The sequence below is a fragment of the Zea mays genome, chromosome 1 (genome assembly GCF_902167145.1).
Source record: "Zea mays cultivar B73 chromosome 1, Zm-B73-REFERENCE-NAM-5.0, whole genome shotgun sequence".
Lineage (NCBI taxonomy): Eukaryota > Viridiplantae > Streptophyta > Magnoliopsida > Poales > Poaceae > Zea > Zea mays.
In genome coordinates this window covers 199,972,312-199,982,026 of record NC_050096.1, presented here as the reverse complement: position 1 = coordinate 199,982,026, position 9,715 = coordinate 199,972,312, and the positions used below count along the sequence as shown (strand labels likewise).

General features: G+C 45.3%; 2 non-coding genes across 2 annotated transcripts; both read right to left on the bottom strand.

Annotated features, from left to right (window-relative positions):
* Window positions 1–3,902: 3,902 nt before the first annotated feature.
* TRNAV-AAC (transfer RNA valine (anticodon AAC)) lies at window positions 3,903–3,976 on the bottom strand. The gene has a single exon. It is a non-coding gene; the product is annotated as a tRNA-Val (tRNA).
* An 884-nt stretch (window positions 3,977–4,860) lies between these two features.
* TRNAV-AAC (transfer RNA valine (anticodon AAC)) lies at window positions 4,861–4,934 on the bottom strand. Its single transcript has one exon. It is a non-coding gene; the product is annotated as a tRNA-Val (tRNA).
* Between the last annotated feature and the right edge of the window lie 4,781 nt (window positions 4,935–9,715).

Here is a 9,715-nt window from a genome sequence, read left to right as displayed (position 1 = left end):
GGGGGAGTTTTGTTTAGTCAAAGGAAAAGCATTTGAAACAGGGGGAAAAAATTTCAAATCTTGAAAATGCTTTGCAAAATCTTATTCATTTACCTTTGACTATTTGCAAAAGAACCTTGAATAGGATTTACAAAATAGTTTGCAAAAACAAAACATGTGGTGCAAGCGTGGTCCAAAATATTAAGAATGAAAGAAACGATCCATGCATATCTTGTAAGTATTTACATTGGCTCAATTCCAAGCAACCTTTGCACTTACATTATGCAAACTAGTTCAATTATGCACTTCTATATTTGCTTTGGTTTGTGTTGGCATCAATCACAAAAGGGGGAGATTGAAAGGGAATTAGGCTTACACCTAGTCCCTAATTAATTTTGGTGGTTGAATTGCCCAACACAAACAATTGGACGAACTAGTTTGCTCTAAGTGTATAAGTTATACAGGTGTCAAAGGTTCACAACAAGCCAATTAAAAAGACCAAAGTTGGGTTCAAAATAAAGAGCTAAAGGCATCCCGAAAGGCTCCCTGGTCTGGCGCACCAGATTGTCTGGTGGCGCACCGGACAGTGTCCGGTGCACCAGGGGACCTCGCGCAGAACTCCTCAGCCTCGGAAATTTTCAGAAGCCGGCGCGCTATAATTCACTGGACTGTCCGGTGTACATCGGACAGTGTCCGGTGCTCCAAGAAGACGCGGCTCTGGAACTTGGCAGCCTCGGGTAATCATAACGGCTGCTCCGCTATAATTCACCGGACTGTCCGGTGTAACAGCGGGGCAACGGCTGCTTCGCGCCAACGGTCGCCTGCAACAGCAATTAATGCGCGCCAGAGCGCGCAGGCGTCAGGCACGCCCATGCTGGCGCACCGGACACTCTACAGTACATGTCCGGTGCGCCACCGGACATCAAGGCGGGCCCAGAAGTCAGAACTCCAACGGTCGAATTGCAACGGCTTTGGTGACGTGGCTGGCGCACCGGACATGTCCGGTGTGCACCGGACTGTCCGGTGCACCATACGACAGACGCCTCCACCAATGGTCATGTTTGGTGGTTGGGGCTATAAATACCCCAACCACCCCACCATTCATTGCATCCAAGTTTTTCACTTCTCAACCACTTACAAGAGCTAGCATTCATTACAAAGCACACCAAAAGAGATCAAATCCTCTCCCAACTCCACACAAAGCCTTAGTGACTAGAGAGAGTGATTTGTAGTGTTCATTTGAGCTCTTGCGCTTGGATCGCTTCTTTTCTTTGGCATTCTTTCTTGTGATCAAACACTCACTTGTAATTGAGGCAAGAGACACCAATTGTGTGGTGATCCTTGCGGGAAGTTTGATTCCCAAGTGATTTGAGAAGAGAAGCTCACTCGGTCCGAGGGACCGTTTGAGAGAGGGAAGGGTTGAAAGAGACCCGGCCTTTGTGGCCTCCTCAACGGGGAGTAGGTTTGCGAGAACCGAACCTCGGTAAAACAAATCCGTGTGTCACACTCTTTATTTGCTTGCGATTTGTTTTGCGCCCTCTCTCTCGGACTTATTATTATTTCTAACGCTAACCCGGCTTGTAGTTGTGTTTATATTTGTAAATTTTAGTTTCGCCCTATTCACCCCCCTCTAGGCGACTATCATCTATCATTTGAGAAGATATAATTGTTGAATTAATGTGGACCCCTGGCCTAAATTAATATTTAATAATAGTCAATGCTAAAGACCCACTTTGATGCTATGGCGTACTAGTACTTTAGTACCGTACCGGAAGTTCAAGGGCCAATTTAATCAGCTTAAATAGGTGGATTTTTGGTGCATCTATTGAGAAACTGAGAAAATGATGAAGGACACCCACACGCGCGCGTCGCCATTCCCGTCTCACCTTCTGCGAGCACAGAGAATGTGGGAAAGCAGACCTCTGAAATCGTCGTCCGTAGAGCATAGCGACACTTGCACAGGTGTGCGGGCGATCAGGTTTTTGGGGAGCGTACTCGCGACTGCTCGCTTCGTCCGCCCGACCAACGCTGATCAAGTTCCTCATCGCCGGTGCCGTTCGAGGGACTGCACTACGTACATCTGCCTGCATCTACTGCGTACAACTACATCGAACATACACACGAGGAATTGCAATACATACATTCGAGATCTCAAAGTTTTATGAGATCTGGGTGGTCTCTAGATACCCATGAAAGGCTATGGAGTTTGACTTATTTGCTCCAACCAGAGGGGATGCGCTCGGCAATCTAGTACTGATAAAGAGTTTAGATGCAACTTTTTCCACGCAAAACTGCCAATTCAAGGCCTAATCCATCGTGCAGTTGTGGTCAAGTGTAGTCTAAAATATAGGTGGATGTTCAACTTAACAGTCTCCATCGAAACACCAATATATCAAATGTTATGATGACATCATTTTAGTGTGACTTAGCATTTGAAGGGGATTGTTGAATTAATGTGGGTCTCTCACCCAAATTAATATTCAATAATAGTCAATGCTAAATGCCCACTTTAATACTACGGTGTACTAGTACTTTAGTACCGTACCGGAAGTTCAATGGACAATTCAATTAACTTAAACAGGTGGACTTTTGGTGCATCTATTGAGAAACTGAGAAAAGGATGAAGTACTGCCACATGTGCGCGCCGCCGGCTGGGCTTGGCCGTGACCGTGGCCATGGTAGATCGGACCTTGGTCTGAATATTCCTTCCTAACAGTTTGCATTTTGCCTGGAGTGATGACTGTCCATTACTGTCGTCCGTTATTGGTCGTTTTCTGTGTTATGGCTAGTAACGGACGGGTTGTAATGCCTGTCAGCTAGTAATGGACGTCACTGATGGCGTCAGTTTCTGGTTGGCTGTAACGGTAGCTCCAATGGCGACTGTTACTGTTCGTTGGCCTCCCTCTGCGCGTGTATATATACGGAGGAGGTGAGGCTGCTTCTGGTTATGACAGTACGCACGTATAGACTCAGACGCGTTGCACACAACCATTCCCGTCACACCTTCCGCGAGCACAGAGAGTGTGGGAGAGCAGGCCTCCAGAATCACCGTCCGCAGAGCAACACTTGCACGAGTGTGCGGGCGATTAGGTTTTTTTGGGAGCGCACTCGCGACTGCTCGCTTCGTCCGCCCGACCAACACTGATCAAGTTCCTCGTAGCCGGTGTCATTCGAGGGACTGCACTGCGTACATCTGTCTTCATCGACTGCGTACGACTACATCGAACATCCACACGAGATGTCTCGTGTGATTGGAGCCACTGATGTCTTGAGCATCGGTCACTCCATAGGGTACATTCTATTTTAGTAATTGTGCATGTTTTACTGTTGTTTACTGCTTATATGAGTAGTGATACACACATGCACATACATATTATCACATACACCACTCTGGTTTTTTGGATTAAATTAAAACTGAAAATGTCTATTTGTCCAACAGATATATGATAAATTTAGGATTTATCTTTTATAAATCTTTACAAACTCAGTACTAAAAACAAGAATATAAATTTACTTAACAGATTCTATATCATATATAATCACTATCAAAGAAAAATAAAAGACAAAAAACTGATATCTAAATACGTACCTGTTTTCATCCGTAGCCCATGAGGCCGGCTGGCCAGCGGGCGACTGTGGTGCATGCATTGCATTGCATTGCATGGGAAGCAAGAACCAACCAGTTTGGACAAATGATTTTTTAAATTTTTTAAAACTGTTTTAGAAGTTAATACCGGAATATTTTTTTCTCAAAAACTAGCATGTTCGACCGTGCCAATCTTTTATGATGCAGCTGCAGAATGTAACTACTTTTACCATAGTCATGTTTTTTCCTACAACAATGCATGCACTGTTATTAACGATAATTCGATGCAAAAAAGTAAAAAAAAAAGAGATGCAAAAAAAAGAAAAAAAGCATATTTTGTTTTCGCCCGGACTCGAACCGGAGACCTTCAGTGTGTTAGACTGACGTGATAACCAACTACACCACGAAAACTTTGATGTATTTTGTCTCCCTTTTATGTGCTTTATATAATACAATATTTAGAGAGATGCTGAGTTATTGAGTGATTTGTTGACCATCACCATCGTACGTCCGTACGTATACCTAGTCTCAATAAATTAAAAGTTTCAAGTGAGCTTCGTGAGCATTACTGAAATAAATCTACGTACCAACTCAGTATAAATAAAGAGAGATAGATGTTCAATGTTAGATCGAATCATAGCAATAAAATTAGCATACATTGTTTTCAATGCATAGAGGGTATTGAAAAATAGAACACGAAATACCACTAAGACTGTGGCTTAAGCAAAGAGCTCTTTTACGGTGGCTGCATGAGTGGCACTGCTACTGCTAGTACCATCCGGTACCACTCCTTCCGAATTATCGTAGCCATCTGATTGGGGAACTCTTATAAAAAAAATAAATGGAAAACTGTTACAAAGTTTTTTAGCGGTCCAACTAAAACAGTACTACCCGATATATACCACTCTTTATTAGGTATCACCTGCTTTATAATCGTGAGATGAGATAATCCGGCTAGCTACACGAATGGCTCTTTTTTGTTTTCTTAAACAAATGCAAAAACTTGTACTGCTATAAAAGAAAACCACAAGTTGAAACGTCGAGTAATTATTTTCGAAGGGTAGTTATTGAGTAACTACGGATGGGGCGCGCGGCAGTAGGCGAGGCCCAATAGCTAGCTTGGGCATCCTCCTCAACGCATGCGATGGACTTTGGCGCCGCCACCGGCCGAGGCGAAACAGCAAGCAATTCAAAAGAAACGATCGACGAACAGTTTGCCTTCTACATGGCGGCACCGGCACAGAAACAGAAGGCAGACGTACAAAATAAAAGAAAACAAAAAATAATATGTACTTTGTTTTCGCCCGGACTCGAACCGGAGACCTTCAGTGTGTTAGACTGACGTGATAACCAACTACACCACGAAAACGATGATGCATTAGGTCTCTCTTATAAATATGTACAGATATAAACAGATTACAATAAATTAAACAAAATGGTCAAGGGCATGCCACTACTATATATGCCGGGCATTCTCTGGTCAAGCTATGCAGACAGTTTATTTTCGATTCCATGAAAAACGATCCTTATGTTTTGGTATTCCTTGTTTCCTTATAAGACTGCAAAACTTACCACAGTGATCAGCAGGGGCATGGTGGATCACATCCTTTGTTCTCGGATAAAAGCATCACATGGTACGGATTGCTGTTTGTTTGAAAAAAGTAGAACGCTGGACTGGAAGCTCATGAACACTGCTACTCCAGTCTCCAGGATATATTTACAAGCACAGCTAGCTACTGTGTCCTAATACTCTCGGATGCTACGTACACAGGACGCAACGCAAGCAACAGCAGCTACCGTGTCTTAATACTGGCTAGATTTACAAGCACAGCCGGATAGTATCTCACATCTCACAAGAAGCCGCCGCCGCGGCCGCAGCAGCAGAGAGCAGAGCAGCCAAGCTGCAGACGACACAGACCAAAGTGGGACGCAGGAGGATGGTGAACGATAACGGTAACGCGAATACGCGATGCGGTATCCATGTTGGGCCTAGCGTATGTACATGCACTCCACATGGGGCCGGCCCGCCCGCCCGCCCGCCCGCCGCAGCGTGTCGGAAGCGGGCCCAAGCCAAATCGGATACGGCCCATGCGTGAGCTGTCAGCCTCGCCCGCTAACTCTCACACCACGTCGCCACTCACCCTACAGACACCAGCTGCTTGCAGTTGCAGCATGCCCTGATGAATGATGATGATGGTGGTGGTGCTTTGCTTCAGCCTATCATCAGTGCCGTCTCTTTCGCCCTTTTCTCTCTCTCTCGTGTCTGTCTCGGAGGCGCCAGCGATCCTGTCCTGTCCTGTCAGCTGGGAGTATCAGGGCTGATATGTTATTGTAAGAACGGCCGACAAGAGGACTTTTATTTCTGGTAAGATCGATCGAGGCGCTAATTAATAAATATTGGATTACTATATAGTGGGATGGGATCCGTATGCGTCAGACAGAGCAGACGAGCGACGCTTCTGGACTCGGCAGGCACGCTGTGACGGACGGCATCTTTTTTTTAATCACTAATCTCAGCAGCACTAACCCAGCACCCATCCATCCCGTACGTCCGGGCCCACCCCTTCCCTGCCTACCTACCTAAGGCCCTGTTCGGTTGTTCCGGATTGGAGCCCCGGATTAATTCCTAGCCGGATTACTTCTCTAATTTATATAGATTTTGATGAGCTGGAATGAATCCTGGCTCATTCCGGTACAACCGAACAGGCCCTAAAGAGGCAGCTAGCTACGTGTATATAATAATAATAATATGATAAAATAATGTAGTAGAAGTAATCATGCACGCATGGTCCCTATCGGCTAAAATTAGAGACGCAAGGACAGCCTAAGCTTAGTTAATTAGTATAATCTGGGCACCCACTTGCCAGATCCAGCTAAAAACGTCCCGTATATGCGTGTGTGTCAGCGGCAGCGCCTGGGTGGAATTGTTTATGCTGTGCAGCCCTGGTTTACGTCATGCATGACCTCAATTCATGCCACCATAGTCCATATGCCGCCCGATGCATGGGAGTATGGGACGCCCAAAGGCAGGCATCTCTTATTTTTGCTACCTCCGTGATTATAACCCACAGCCCGCAACTAGGAGAGTACTATAATAATATAGTAGTAGCAGTACTAATAATAATAATAATAATAATAATAATAATAATAATAATAATAATAATAATAATAATAATAATAATAATAATAATAATAATAATAATAATAATAATAATAATATGACCGGCGGGCTTACCAAGTGGAGCCGGTAGAGATGTGACGGATTACGATACAAATGCTTCTTCATAAAATAGTAGGAATCTAAATAAATCTTAGTTTAAAAAATAAATAGAAATAGAACTTGATCCTAATTCGATCTGATTCTTAAATCATATGGCGTAAAATTTAGAGCCTATTATCACCTCTAGAGCCACCACGTGCTACTACAGTAATACTCATCCCTTGGCGCTAAACTATAGTATAAGATAGTCTCAAGTCTTTTTTTATATTGTTAATTTCGGTACTGTCCAACCTTTATGATTTCACATTAAAAACTAAAATGTCCGATGAGCAACAAACAGATTCTAATGGGACGTTCTACTTATATTTAGGAGTGAGGTAGCAAGTGGCAGGCGAAGCTAGGTTGTACCTAGCGGATGCAAATGCACCCCATAAAAAAAAATGCAAATTCTATAGATGCAATGTGCCTCTAGAAAAAAATTAGTATGCATCCACTAGACCAATTGCACCATCTTCAATTTTGTAATAACTTCTGCACTGGCAACTGGTAATTATTAGTACTATTAAGTTCCAAGCGTACGTACGACGCGGTACGAGAGAGAGAGATGAAACCGAAAAGTCCATTGTGTTTGTGAGAGAGAGACACTGCAGAGAGGTGCATGCCAATGGGAGGTAGTACAGTACAATGACTGACCCAATGCAAGGACCATGCATTGAGACGGATGCATGATGAAACCAATGGGCCACCACGCTATTATGGTCGATCCAGTCCAGTGGCCAACGCTATAGCTTGGGTGTGATAAGATATCATCGATGCGATGTATGTACCGAAGCAGTACCATATGGGCGGTGCAAATGTCATGCTTGTTGTGACAAACGAAACCATCTAATCGCGCGCCAACCCTCCTGAATTTGACAAGCACGACGAGCGGCTCCAACTGGAGTGAGATAGATATCCGAGTACACGGTATTGTAATAAATACTACCTCTGTTTTTTTTAATATTTATCGTCCGTTAAAATACGACAAATAAAAAATAACGGTACCAAACTTAGCTGATAGTACACTGGATATATTATTATGTGGGTGGATCAAAGGTCATCCTAGACTGATTTATTTATTATAGGAAAAATTAATATATTTGATCTAAAATTAATCAAGATATGTAGATGTTGACGCTTTTTTGGAGCGTCAAACACCCAACAAGAACTGTACCGGTGCTCTCTGGTCAGGCCCGGACGGTCCGCGGCCTGGGGCCGGACGGTCCGCGACCTGGCGCAGGGGCTAAGGTCCCCTGCTTGACGGCCGGACGGTCCGCACCCTGGGGCCGGACAGTCCGCGCGTGCGCAGGGGCGGCGGAAGATCGCCGGTGGCGCCTGGATCTCGCTCTCGGGAGGGACCCCGTCGGGGTGGAGAGATCCTAGGAGTTGTCTAGGCTCGGGTCGGCCGACCTAGACTCCTCTAATCGGCGTAGAGTCGAAGAATTTGTGGATCAGAAGGCTAAACTAGAACTAGACTAGAACTACTCCTAGGAATAAATGCGAAATAGAAGTGTATTTGATTCGATTGATGATCATAAATCGGCTGTATACCTCTCTATTTATAGATGAGGGGGGCTGGACCCTTTACAAACTAATTTCCGAGCGAATCCCGCGAATTTAGCTAACAACCGTAGCACAAAACTCGGAACCCTAATCTGTTCTGCGCTTGCGCGGACCGTCCGGCTCACAGGCGCGGACCGTCCGGACCACGGACCGTCCGCCGGCTCACTTTGGTTCTAAACATATGCCCCTCTGCCTTTTGGTGGAGCTGGGCGAACCAAAAGCAACTAACTCGATGTGATCACATCAGTTTTCTTAGGCATCTTAACACTTACTAGAATGATACGCGGTGGCCTTAGTCCCGATGGTTGACTCAACGGACGTGACCCCTTTAGCTTTGATCGAACTGTTAGTCCCAATACCGCCGAGCGCCATCCTGGTCCTGACCAATTCGTCACCTTGCTTTCCTAACTTTCTAAGTGTTCTGGCGTAGCTTCGTAGTCGACCAGGTCTTCTCCTTGCAGGTCGTCTTCCTCCATGGGTGTTGGTACATCGTTGCAGGTGTCATGGTGTATTGCGAATGAGTCGGCCTCGGGGGTCGGACGGTCCGCGCCCTATACGGTTGGTCCGGTCTTTTATAGCCGGACTGTCTGCCATACCTGCAAAGAGTTGCACCGTTGTTGTTTTATTTTCTGTCTTTGTGGCCGTTTGATTTTCCTCAACGGCCTTTGGACTCCATCTCTTTTGTGGTGGCGGATATTGCGGATGTGTGTCATTGAATATTTTTTCCGCCTCCTTCTCCTGATTCTCCTTTGCTCTAAGGCGCTGTAATTTTCGCTTTTGCGATAGTGTCAATCCCGATGGGCACCATCGGGGCATGGAGTATTTTGGATCGGCTATTTTCTTGACAGTCGCACCTTCTTTTTTGTTTGTGTTGGCTGATTCACCAAAAATCATCGGCCCTTCGTTATTTTGTTGTACGATGACATCTGTCGTTCCTATTTTAATGACATCTCCTTTTTTCGTACTGTTGGAGGTTGTAGCTGTATGCCCCCCTGCCGGATTAGTCAGCCTTTGGGGCCGAGTTGTTCGAAATCTTGCTGGGCCTGTGCTCGTGGACCAGATTGAGGGGCTCTCAATCGGTCTTGTACTGGAGGTGTCAACCTATTGAATACAGATGTTTGGGGTGCCCCCAAGCGGGGTACTGTGGCATCCCAAATGGGTTTGGTGGCATGCCCCATATTTGATTTGGGACATATGGTGGAGGTATGCATGTGTATGGATATGGCATAGGTGGATATGGTGGTGGAGGTGTCCATGCAGGTACGTTAGGTCTTAATTGAACATTATGACCTCCCGTCCTTTCCGATTGGTGTGGTGGTCCAATCGGC